Source organism: Narcine bancroftii, chromosome 7 (assembly GCF_036971445.1).
Source record: "Narcine bancroftii isolate sNarBan1 chromosome 7, sNarBan1.hap1, whole genome shotgun sequence".
Lineage (NCBI taxonomy): Eukaryota > Metazoa > Chordata > Chondrichthyes > Torpediniformes > Narcinidae > Narcine > Narcine bancroftii.
This window is the reverse complement of record NC_091475.1, coordinates 96,399,901-96,413,108: the sequence shown is the minus strand read 5'-3', so window position 1 is coordinate 96,413,108 and position 13,208 is coordinate 96,399,901. Positions and strand designations below refer to the sequence as shown.

Genomic DNA, 13,208 nt, shown 5'->3' with positions numbered 1-13,208 from the left:
AATGCTGCACCATAACTCCAAGATCTCTTTGTTCCTGTGCATTCCCCATGTCCTCCCCTTTACTACATATGTCCTATTTTGATTATTTTTACCGAAATGTAGCACCTCACACTTCTCTACATTAAATTCCATCTGCCATCTTTCAGCCCAACTCTCCAGTCAAACCAAATCCCTCTGTGATCCCTGGAAACCTTCCTCACTATCCACCACTCCCCCTATTTTCATATTGTCTGCATATTTACTTACCCAGTTAACCACCCCATCATCCAAATCATTAACATAAATTATGAACAACAGGGGACCTAGCACCGATCCTCGAGGTACTCCACTTGTCAAAGGCTTCTATCCTGACAGACAGTTGTCCACCATGACACTCTGCTGTCTCTCCTCCAGCCACTTCTGAACCCATCTTACTATTTCTCTATTAATCCCTAATGACTGAACCTTCTTTACTAACCTTTCATGTGGAACTTTATCAAAAGCTTTGCTAACTTCCAGATAGACTACATGAACTGCCCAACCTTCATCTATCTTTCTTGTCACTTCTTCGAAAAACTCAACAAACTTCATCAAACATGACTTCCCCTTCACAAACCCATGATGGGTGCTCCTGATCAATCCCTGCTTATCTAGTACAGAAAGGAATCTAGCAACAAGGGATGATACAAAAAAAAAGAAGAGAATTGGCAAACAAAAAAAGAAGATTTACTTAGAAAGAAAAAACAAATTACCAACTACCAAAATTATTATTGACACAAAATCAACTAATCCTTTTCACAATAGATAACCTTTCCTTTAGAGAATGGGAGAGAAAAGGGATCAAAAGAATAGAAAATTGTTTTTCAGGAAATAAATTATTATCTTTTGAACAAATGAAGGACAAATATGGTATAACTCACAGTACAATGTTTGCATACCACCAACTGAAAACCTACTTAAAGGACAAATTGGTAAGCAGGCTGAGGTTACCAGAAGGAAGCAGTTTTGAATATGTGATTACAGACACAATGATAATTAAAAGATTGATAAAAAAAAATGTACATCAAGCTGCAAGAGAAAGAGAATGATGAAATAAGCTGTAAACCCAAACAAAAGTGGGAACAAGGTCTAAACATAAAGATAAAAAAATGAAATATGGGAAAAGCTATGCTCCGGAACTATGAGAAACACAATAAATACAAGGTTATGCATGATACAATATAATTGGTTACACAGGCTATATATCACACCCCAAAAGTTAAATAAATAGGACCCAACAGTATCAAATAGATGTTTTCGCTGTAAGAAGGAAACGGGAACAACAGTACATGCAATTTGGGCATGTGAGAAAGTGGAAAAATTTTGGGAAGATCTAAATCAGGCATTAAATAAAATCACAAAATGCAACATACCAAAAAATCCAGAGATCTTTCTTCTAAGTAATATAAGAAGTAAAGAACTTGGACTTGATTTGGATGGAGCACAAAAAAGATTTATTATGATAGCCTTAGCTGTAACAAAAATATGTATAATGTCAACCTGGAAATCAGAAGAGAGCCTGAGAGTACAGCAATGGTACATAGAAATGAATAAATGTATACCATTGGAAAAAAATAATATATAATTTAAAAAATAACATCACAGTATTCAAACAAATTTGGGAACCGTACATGGAACACAACAGAGAGGGCCTACCGTAGACCTCCACCCCCTAAAATGATAGAATGAGAAGAAGACGAAATGAACTGACCCAGTGTGTAAAAGCAGATGACACAATTTTTTTTGTTTATTTTCATTGAGTGATGACATTGTTTAATGGGTTTATTGTATTGTATATGTTGAATGTTTAGTGGGTAGGGAGGGGGTGTGGGAAGGACGGAGGGAAGGGAGGGGGGAAAAAGAGCAGAAAATGACACTGTATATTCAAGAGAGAAATGTCTGTGTGTAATTTGGTTAATATGGTTCATAGTGTGAAAAATTTAAAAACAAATAATGAAAGGTGAGAGGGGGAAAAGTTAAATGGAATTTGTGAAGCAGATTTTATTTCACACTGGGAGCTGCAGGTACCTAGAATGCAATACCAGGGGAAGAGGTGACAGCATATACGATGGTAATATTTAAGAGGCATTTATAGGCAGACCGAAAAATAAGCAAGAGATGAGGGATATTGATTACGTGCAGGCAGATGGTATTGTTAAATTGGCATCATAGTAGACTCAGAAGGGCTGAAGGGCCTGCTTCTGTCTATATTGTTCTGTTTTTTTTTAAATCTTGTTTATGTGGACAGCACAAGAGATCAGAATTGAATGCAGGTTGTCGAAGGTGTAACATTGCAGCTCAACAAGTTGCACCACTGTATCACCCATAATCTAATATGCATTGCACATAGATCCAATTTTACTCGTTCAACAATGTAAGAGAGGTTTTACTGTTATTTCTGAAATGCCATGCAATTATTTGCATCTGAAGAACTCTTTTACTAAAATTCTGTTGATGCTTAGCATGCTAATTATTGAAATGAGCTGTTTTTTTGGCACAGATTCCATCATCAAAGTGTCGTCAAATATGTGACTTATGCAAGGCAGTGTCCATGTACAGACTGGTTGTGATAGTACAGATTCTATCACCAATGTGTATATGTGCAGATTGTAGTGCAGGATGACTGTGATTAGCTGAGAGCATAACCATACCTACTGGCAGGTCTTAAAGGATTGCTCCTAGCCAGACCAGGTCATTCTGGACTGGTCGACCTACATGTGATATGCTCCAGTCTTTTAGTTAATAAAAGCCTTGGTTTGGATCAAAATGCCTTTGATTCTTTCGACGCGCTCGACACTGGTATCAAAGGATGAAATAAAGAAGATGTATACGACAACTCCCCATGCCTATGTGATTCATTACATTCAAGAACTACTCCAGTTAAAATAAGAACCAAAATATATTTTAAAGAAAGATCGGCCTGCAAATGAAGAAAAGGGAAAATAGACTTCATCTCAAGCAAGAAGACTAGCTTGTGAGTCAACAGTGCTGGAGACTACAGTGGATGTTTGGAGCAGAGGAGGCATTGTTCAGTATTGAATAATGTAATCTGAATTAACAACAGCAGAAGTGGAAGTGGAGAGAATATGGAAAAAATCTGAATAAGTGGGGTTGCCCAGTTTGAGAAAATACTGGGTGAATATCTCAGATAAAGATCAGAAGAATTATTTTGGAGAAAAGCCAGCCATATCAAGTGTTTGTGTGTATGTGGGCGCACATACATTTGAATGTACAAGAAGTCCTGGTCCTGAATTGGACCACAAGCATGTGAATCATCTTGAGAAAATCTTTGTGAATCCTTTAAGCAAGAAGGTGCAAACAGACAATAAACAGATAACTGAATGTCAGCAATTCTTTCAGATTCTGATGCGATTCCATGATATCTGGTGGGCATATCATCTATGTCAAGGATAACATGGTGCCAGAATCAAGCAGGTTAACCTGGAAAGATTAGTAAATTTGACTAGTTAGGTGAGTTTTCCAGCTCTTCAATGGATGGAATTGCTTTTTAGAGACACAAACGTTCTGGACTATTCTGTAAATAGTGAGAGCACATCACAAAATGAGGTTGTGCCGAACCACAAGAAAGATATTCTGCTCATTGAAATGTGTTCAGGAACATAGAGTAGCTTAGCAAGTCTAATACTTTCATGAACAAATACAGCACATTGCATTTTGTAAAATATTCCAGAGGCTGGAAAATTATTGCAATCCTAAATCCTCAGGATTGAATTGAATTGTTCATTTCACGTGCACTGAGGTTAAGTAAACAGTGTTATCCAGGTAAGTCAACTCTTACAGCTGGTGCTGTGACAATTAAATAAATAAATAGATAGATAAATAAATAGACCAGTGAAGAGTGGAATTACAATAAGACAAATAATGCAAGGTTTGATATTACAAAAGTAAAGTGCAGAGTATAGAGAATAGTCCAATTAAAGTCAATGGAAGGGCACCATTCTTTACCAGTGAGAGATCCATTTACAAGTCTGGTAACTGCAGGTAAAAAGAACTGTTCTTGAACCTAGATGTTCGTGTTTTCAAGCACATACTGTACATCTTCTGCCCAATTGAGGAGAAGTGGAGAGAAGAGAGCATTGCTCTGATGGGATAGGCCCTACAAAATGGCAGCACTGCTGGAGCTGCCATAATGGCAGCAATGCTGCTGGTGCAGACCTGGGACAGTGTAGAGCAGAGAGCGAAGACACAGCACTGGTCTGAAGGGTCCAACTACCTACTTCTAATGCCAACAGTTTTGTTCATTCTTTTAAATGGCCTGTAAATGGAGCCAACAGTGTTTGTAAATTAAATCCTGCAACCACAAGGTCTGTGCCCAAGACAGTGGCGCCTGTGATCGGCAGTGGGCATGAGGGGTTGCAGACCTGGGGAGCAGCAAACTGATGTAGGCCTCCAGAAAAAGGGTTAACCCCCTTGTTAAGAAGAAGCATGGGAGATAACTTTACAGGTTGATAATCATGGCAGCAGACCAGCGAAGGGCTCAGCGGCTGAAGGACCCAGACTGGCTGCAGGTGACTTATGGTCGGGGGACCTGCATGGGCTGCAGGCTGCTGGAGACTGGTTCATGTGAACCAGGTATTGGAGCTGGGATGCGATAGGGTGCTGAGGAAAATAAGGACCACCGAACAGTCTCAGGCACTGAAGGCTTCCTGATTGCGTCAGGGATCTGAATCTGGAGCTTGGGTGTGTTATGGACAGGAGTTTGTGCAGCTGCAGAGATGGTGGGAGCCCTGAAGGCGAATCCATGGCTCTCGGCGACACTGAAGGAACTCTTTTGCTTCTCTTTCTCCTATTGTTAGGGGCTCCAGGCTCAGGGTAATGCTTTTCTTGCTTTACAGCAGAAAAAAAAATAAACTACATCATGTATGTTACATTTTTAACACATTATTACATGATTATAAATGGAAACTTGAGCCTTTAGTATGTAGGTACCTTTCCTGAAACCATAGGATGTTTAGATGGAGATAATGGAGGACAGGTTGGTTTGGCTGAGAGCCTGAGCTACATTCAGAACTCTATAGTTTATTGCTATCGTTTTTAACAGAAGGTTTTGTGCAATTGTGCAAAGCCATAATCTACAACAACAAAAAAAAACTGAGGCAATCCGAGTGTGGTGTCTATCCTCTCAATTAACATCTTTTTAACATATTAATTGAACCTATTTCCAAGACATCACTCTCCATGTAAGCTATGGCTTAGAGCATTTTTGTGATGTTCAAACACAAACCTGTCTATGCCTTTAAGCCACTCTTCCAAAATATGCAAATCTAAAATTCTGTCCAGATACCGTTTCTATCTTTTACCAAGTAGCTGCAACTGATACCTAGATCATTTTATCTTCTCCAACGAAGTTATTATTCTGAACCTTAACAAAATGTAATGAGTATGATTTGCTTCTCACCTTAAACTTAATCTAACCCGAGCAGATTGGAAATGGGGGAATTGTTCACATCCAAACGGAATAGATTGGAAAGTAGACACTGAAGAGATTTACAGAAATATATTACCTTTGAAAATGAATTCAGTGCCCAAGCAATGCTGTGTATATTTTCTCCACACTGGAGATGATATTACTGGGGATCTGTGGCAGTTGTAATTAGGTTAAAAAAATAATCAGTCAGAATAAAGAATTCTCACATATGAGATACAATGCGGGAAGTTGTGGAAAACATGTACCAAACAAATTCAATTCTCACCAATTTGAGTCAAGACAGACCAGGGAGCAAACACATCATGCCTGTTTGATATCATGGTTTTATTGCAAAGATGTTGACCTAATCAGAGGGCCTAGTTTTGTGTGTGACACACACTAATTCAAGTTAATACAAATCAATTAATTACAATTAATTAAATTCATGAAAACCCAGATTACTGCTCTCAAAGGGGGAGGAGAGTAGTGATTTGCAGCTGGAACCATTGGTATAATTTATTCTGGAGGTCTTTGGACTATTTAGATCAATCTAAATGTAGAGATACAGCAGTTAGAAAGAAAACTGCTGTCGCCTTCAGTGAAAAATTACCTGAGTTACTCCACTTTATACCAGAAATTCAGGCATATAATGTGTCATTGTTTATGCTACTGATTTTTTTTCTTGAAATGAAATGTGATAATGAACATTTCTGGACCATTTAATTTCCCTCTGAACATTCTGCCCTCCATTGCCCTTATATGCCAACTTGATTTCAATGTAATATGCATGTGGGATGATGTAATTTCTCATGAAATACTTTACACTGCCGCATTGTTAAGCTTTGCCAGGAGATCCTTGTCTTTGAAACTTCATAGTGGATTAAAGCCCTTGTAATCAAGAACTTTGGATGACCACACAGTGGCAGAGATCTGGGTTCAATCCTATCCACAGATGCTGTCTGTGTGGAGTTTGCATGTCCTCTTTGCAGCAATAATGTTTTTTGGGGAGCTCCAGTTTCTTTTTGTGTCCCAAAGATGTGCTGCTGGAAGGATCATTATTCCTATAAAATTACTACAGTAAGGGAGAGTATAGAATTAGAGAGGGGAGTTGATGGGAATGTAAGATGAATGTAGGATTAGTGCAAATTGGTGGTTAATGATCAACTTTGACTTGGTGGGCCAAAGGGATTGTTTCTGTGCTGCGCATCACTTCCCTTTCATTCTCCAGCAACTTTTCTCAGTTGCCTGCACCTCACATTCCAACACTACACCCTGTCAAAGACACTCCGGGGCACTCAAGGCCCACAGACCTTCTGATCCTCATGAACCCCTAACAGCATGACCATGCATTCAACACCTTGCCCCTTTAAACTCAGAGTCCATCTCAGACACTCTCAATCAGAGGTTCTCAAATAAACTGGTTGCTGGGATCCACTTGGGTGTACAGAAAATTACAGATCAATAGTTCTGTGTCTTTGAGTGTAACTTTATACAGTTACTGGTATCCAGCCCCTATAGGGGATTGGTAGATGGGCAGAAGCTGGAGAAGTGTATTTTCCTGTGGCTTGAAACTTCCTCTTACAATTCCTAACTAAAACTAATCCACTTCTTCCTGATCCACTGATTTCCTCTCACCAGACAAGTCTAATACCCAGACACCATGACAAATCTTGAATCTTCTAAGCTAGCCATTTAAAAAAAAGAACACTGTGCCTCAATATGCATCTTTTCATGAACTCCTTTCCTTTCCCTTGCAACATAGGTCCTGATGTGCAACCACCTTCTCACCTTTTCAAACTAAACCATTCTAAAGGAGCCTGGCCGAGTAAGTCAATCTTGGAGTTATGAAGAGTATGACATTGCTCAACCCTTTTATCAGTGTTGGACTTCATATAAAACTGCTTAATTTTCTGAGACTGGGCTTTGATGTTGTAGAAGGTTGATAAGCCCACATTAAATTCTTCCATAAGCACTATATAACTTTCACCTTTTTCCAGTCTCCATCTTCGGCTTAAGGGTAGGCACTACATGGTTATGCCTGCCTGGTTGTTTTTCTTTCAGTATAACGGTTGGAGGGAAATTTGTCCAAAATAATTTCCTATGAAACAGTATCTCTGTTTGTTTACATTGGTTACAAGACAGGAACTAGTTGCCAGTGTCACCTGGCTTGTGACTATTGGATTAACGAACTAACAGCGAAGCGAGCCAATTTAAAACTTGTGTATTTTTGACCTATTATCTTATTCTTATTTATTTTATTACTTTATTTATTTTCCTCTATATCTTGCTGGTTGCTTGAGACTGCTGATCGCTTGAATTCAGGATCCCAGGGCTTTACGGTAATTGTAGAAATTTTCACAGGAAGAAAATGCTGGGCTTGATGACTAGAAAGTATGAGATCCAAGGCATGGAATGCTCCGAACTGAATGTGGGGAAATGGTATTTGTGTGAATAGGTACAATGGGATTCTGGATATAATGGGCTGTTCTAAGCTCCATAGTTTCACTAATTTTTATGTTCCATTGTTTGCTAATTTGTATCTCAGGAACTTTTCAGACCAGTATAAGTAACAGAGACAGATGCAGGCACCATTTTAACATGCCACAGAAATTTCCAGTTCCATCTCCATACCCTTTCCCCTTTCTAGTAAGGAACTCCATACTACCAGTGCAGCTCATAAACCCAGCCATCTTGTCACCTCAAAGCATTAAAAAAGTTCAAGTTTGACATTTTTTTTATTTGAAAATAAATGAACAGCTATCTTGGTGTTCTAAAATGTTACTGATTTAGTTTGGCTTTTAACTATTTTTAGTGGAACATTATCTGATTTATTGACCTTAACGGAGTTGTTGTTGCTTCAATGTGATTGGTTTTGTTTCACCAATGCAGTATATGAAAATAAGATCTATATGGATATAAGGCTTGTATGTGGTAATGTTGAATATACAAATGCAAGTAATTTGCAATAAATCAATACTTTACTGAAGACTGTTCAGTTCTTTGGAGAGGCAAATGAGGTGGCAATTGTTTAACTTAGGAGAAGAGAATAATTATGGTGTAGCTAATAGTTGCTGGGATTGGTTAATCAGTGGAATCATTTAACATTCAGTGCTCTCTTAGCTGGCATCGTACCATACTAATTCTGTATAAATAACAGTAGGAAATAATAGTTGGTACAGAGGTACCCTGCTTTGCATTATTTGAAGAAAAAGCTAATCTTGCTTTCGTACACATGGTACATGATGAATGCATTTAATAACATTTACTACAGAATCTTGGCTTCAGCCCTTCAGTTCAACTGGTAAAGGAAGATAAATACTTTTTCCCTTTAGATATCAAACCAAACATTGTTTATGGGTTTCCAAGAGCCTTTTCTTAAATTTGCCAGACGCCAGGACATTGTGGCACAATGCTTTCCTGAAAGCTGATTATTATTGAAAAGCTACATTCCTTCTGCCAACAGTGTCAACTCTTTAGAATAATAGATGGATAGTTCCATGAAGTGAATCACCTAATTCGCCTTGATTCTTTGCGCATATATTTCTCCTGTGTCTTTCAATGGTGTACGCCCACTTGAGTATAAAATTGAAGTTCAGACAATACAATCTGAAGTTTTCCTCTTAGAACATTTTTTTTAAAGTTTTAAAAAAATCAATGGGAGTGTTCACTCAAAGATGCATTGTATTTATTCTTTACCACCAAAATGGAAGCTTAACAGTTTGAACCATAAAATTCTGACCTTGTGCTTGTGTAATTATTATCAAATCATTGATTTGCTCTTCAGTTAATTGCTTTATCCTAAAGCAGAGCTAATCAGCTTTTGGTGGTCCCCTGAGTCAGAAAATGAGAAATAAACTAGAGGGAGCTTTCTTTTTTAACTGCTGTGTTCTTGTTCTATTTGAATTCTGCATTGAGGTTTTTTTTCCCCCTACGAGTTAGTTGGGCTACCTCAAAAGCTCATTTTTTTTCCTCGAATCATAATTAGGGCAGCTTGGTAGCAGAAGCAATTTGCATAATTGACCTTTAACCTGAAGGATTTTAACTTGAACACTAATGCTGGCTTTATTGTCTTTTGCTTCAGCTATTAGGAACTGGTACCCATTCTGATCTTGAAATGAATCTTAATAGCAGACTGATCCATCTAGAGAGGGGTGTCGAACAGAAAAAAATGGAGTTTTGAAATTGAGGCTATTAATAATGTTAAATCTGTCCTCTGCTGAGTGTAGTTTATACTGATCTGCACTGTTGGAGCCAAGACCTCAACAGTGGAACAGGCAAGGTTACTTCAAACTCAACTGCTGTGAACTTGGATGAAGTTTGCAACAAATCCATCAGCTCCAATCATTATGATTTCCATGTCATTGGATCTAGTTGGTTGATTTGTGAATTATTATGTGCTTCTTGGACTGCAACATTAAGTTCACGTTAAACAAATACACGCACAGGCATCTTCGCTCTGTGCAAAATGGAACAAAGTCTATCATACTTGACTTCAAGGGATAGCCACAACCGACCAACTATTGGAGCTTTATATTCCCTGCAAAGAAGTATTGTTATACCACTGCTGGCTCCACAAGAATATTTCACAAAGCTAACCATATAATCAAACATTAACTATGGTCATTGTATTATTCAGTGTAGAAAAAGGCAAATTAGTTTATGTATTTTCCTCCATTAAAACAATAATGTTTTCTTGGGATTATCATTGTATAATTGTTTTGTAAAAGCTGAGAAATTTGCTCTTATTTGGATATGGTCTTTTCATTCCTCCCAATATTCATTGAATATTCAATACATTTTCTGCTACAGTAAATTTTCCTGTCTACTGCCCACAGTCTTCATCAAATAATTCCAATATTTTTTCCACTTAACCTTTTTAACTGTTGAGTCTATTACCACATAGCATTGGTGCTTTGCTTGTAATTTTTTAAAAAAGTTTCTAAAGACCATAGCAAAAAATGGTAACCTCATTATTTATAAAATTCCTTCACCTCGCTTGCTACAACACATCTCATTGATTTACTTTCCTCTTGTTATACATTTGTCTTGATGTAAAAATGCAAACACTATTCAACATTAATTGAATAATCTAAAAGTATGTTTTGCTGCTGTAATTTGCTTTGATTTCAGGTTTATCTGTATCACTGTACCCTGACAAAAAGATGGAGAGGATAATATGGGTGATTTTCACAGTGATTTCTTCAATCATTTTTAAGATGTGGATTTTTAAAAAAAAATTAGACATACAGCACAGTACCAGACCACTTTGGTCCACGAAACTGTGCCGCCCAATTAACTTACACCCCCAGTATATTTTGAGAGGAAACCGGAGCCCACAGGGAAAACCCGCTCAGATATGGGAAGAACATACAAACTCTTCACAGAGAGCGCAGGATTTGAACCCAGGTCCCGATCACTGGTGCTGTAAAGGTTTTGCACTAGCCGCTACACCAACTGTGCCACCCTAAGGTTTGCATTTATGGCCCACTCCTGGAAGATGATGTATCATCCTGAAAGAGTTTGATACATGTAATATTATGTCATGTCAGTGTCACATACAGATAGAACTGAACAAAATACTCTTTCCTGAAAAAAAATCATTTGGGTTTTGTCAATAATCAATTGTCTTTATTGTCATTTTTCACCTTCTAGGAGAAATTTATTTCCATATTTTAATGAAAACAATTGATGTTTTTAATGCAGCAGAATCTGAAATCCAGTTCCTTTTAAGCTCCTTTCTTCTCCTGTAACATTCTTTGTATGCCTTCCTTTAATTGTTTTCACTCCTTTACACTGGCTTTCCATTTTCAAGGTTGTTTATGTTTAATTACTATTTTTATGAAGTGACGCAAAAGAAGTAAAACTCTTGGCTTCTTTTCCCCTTTTTTTTCCTTAATCACTTAAAATCCCCTATCATATAGATCCCATCACAATATTAATCCTTGAACAATCAGTATCCTAACTGCCAGTACTTCAATTCTGTCTCTTCAACACCTACTAAATCAAAAAATTAACAATATGTATCTTTACCAAATATCCACTGAGCAGAATAGTATAGGACAAGTAAATATTCAATAAACTGGCACAATGGTATTAGCGCGTGATGCGGTAATTTGATGATTAGTCAGTAAATTAACATATACTTAGTCAATTATCTGTCTGTCCTGGTGATGCCTCTCTCTCAGACACACTGAACAACTTCTATGCGTGTTTTGAAGCAAAAAAACAAACATTGCAGCAAAGAGGACCACCTCTCCTGGAAATGACCAGATGTAGTCTTGCAGTGACACATGAAGAGAGAGCGAGGCAAAGTCAACCCATGGAAAGCTGCTGAATTGGATAAAATTCCCAGCAGAGTGCTCAAAGGATGTGCAGCTTAGCTAGATGTTCTCACTGACATCTTTAACCTCTCCCGGAGAAGTGCCATGGTCCCAATGTGTTTAAAAGCAGTCACCATTGTCCTCATGGTGAAGGTCATCTATGTCCTGCCTTGATGATTACCACCCTATCGCAATCACGTTCAACATCATGAAGTGCTTCAAAAGGCTTGCATACAGAGCCAACCACTCTATGGATGATGCCATCGCAACCGCCATTCATCTAGCCCTCACCCACCTGGAAACAAGGATTTGTATGTTCGAATGTTGTTTTTTACCTCAGTTCAGCATTCAACACCATCAAACCACAGTACGTGATAAGAAAGTTGAGCCTGCTGGGTCTAAACACTTCATGCAGGTGAAAGGCAATAAACATTGTGAAGGACTCCTCACACCCCTCGTGTAAACTTGTCTCCTTTCTGCCATCTGGTAAGATGTTCTGCAGCACTTATGTCCAGATTGGGTAACAGTTTTTTCTTTCCCCAAGCCATCAGATTCCTGAACTCCCAGAACACTCGTGGATAGAGTACCATGGACTGTTACTGTATATGTCTTAATATTTTAACATTATATGTTTAACTTCTATTTTAATATCTATGTATATATGCTCTGTGGTCCTGGAAAAACATAATCTCATCTTTACCATGCAAGCGTGGTATGAATGATAAATAAAGGTGACTTGACTTGTTCATGGAAATTGGTGAGAAGTAAGTCACATTAGGTATGGTCCCACCTAGTTCATCTGAGTAAAATTGATCATGAGTTTGTGAGAGAAAATGTTTTGATTGTTAGCTTCAAAAGGACTAAATTACAAAAATAACCATTTAGGTCAGTGGTTTCCAAACATTTTTGTTCTACTCACATACCACCTTAAGAAATTCCTATGCCATAGTGGTATGTGAGTGGAATGAAAACGTTTGAAAACCGCTGGTTTAATTGTACCTAAATTGACTCGTTACATGCACAGTTTCATAACTCAAAAAGAAATGGGCCAATGACAATTTTGCTCAAACACAATAATTTAGTAACAATTGGGTCTAGAGCAGTGATTCTCTTTCAGCCTTCCCTTCCCACTCACATACCACCTTAAGCAATCCCTTATCAATCACAGAGCACCAATGGCATAGGGATTACTTAAGATGGTATGTGATTGGAGAGAAAAAGGTTGAAAACCATGTTATGAACCACTTTCGTGCAAAACTTGCAATTTGAATTTTATGAAGTACAAAGTTGGTGCATGGAACTTGATATTTGACAGGAACATCTGGAGAATAAATGGTGATTTCAATTAATCAGTTAATGGATTTGGAACTACATGCCTTTTAAAATGATTGATTTTTACTCACCTTGGTCATCTCATGGTTCCACAGCCTGACTCATTGTGC

General features: G+C 37.9%; 1 long non-coding RNA gene across 1 annotated transcript in view; it reads left to right on the top strand.

Moving 5' to 3' along the window:
* Positions 1-13,208, top strand: part of LOC138739127 (uncharacterized) — a 58,283-nt gene that overhangs the window by 44,103 nt on the left and 972 nt on the right. The window lies entirely within an intron of this gene.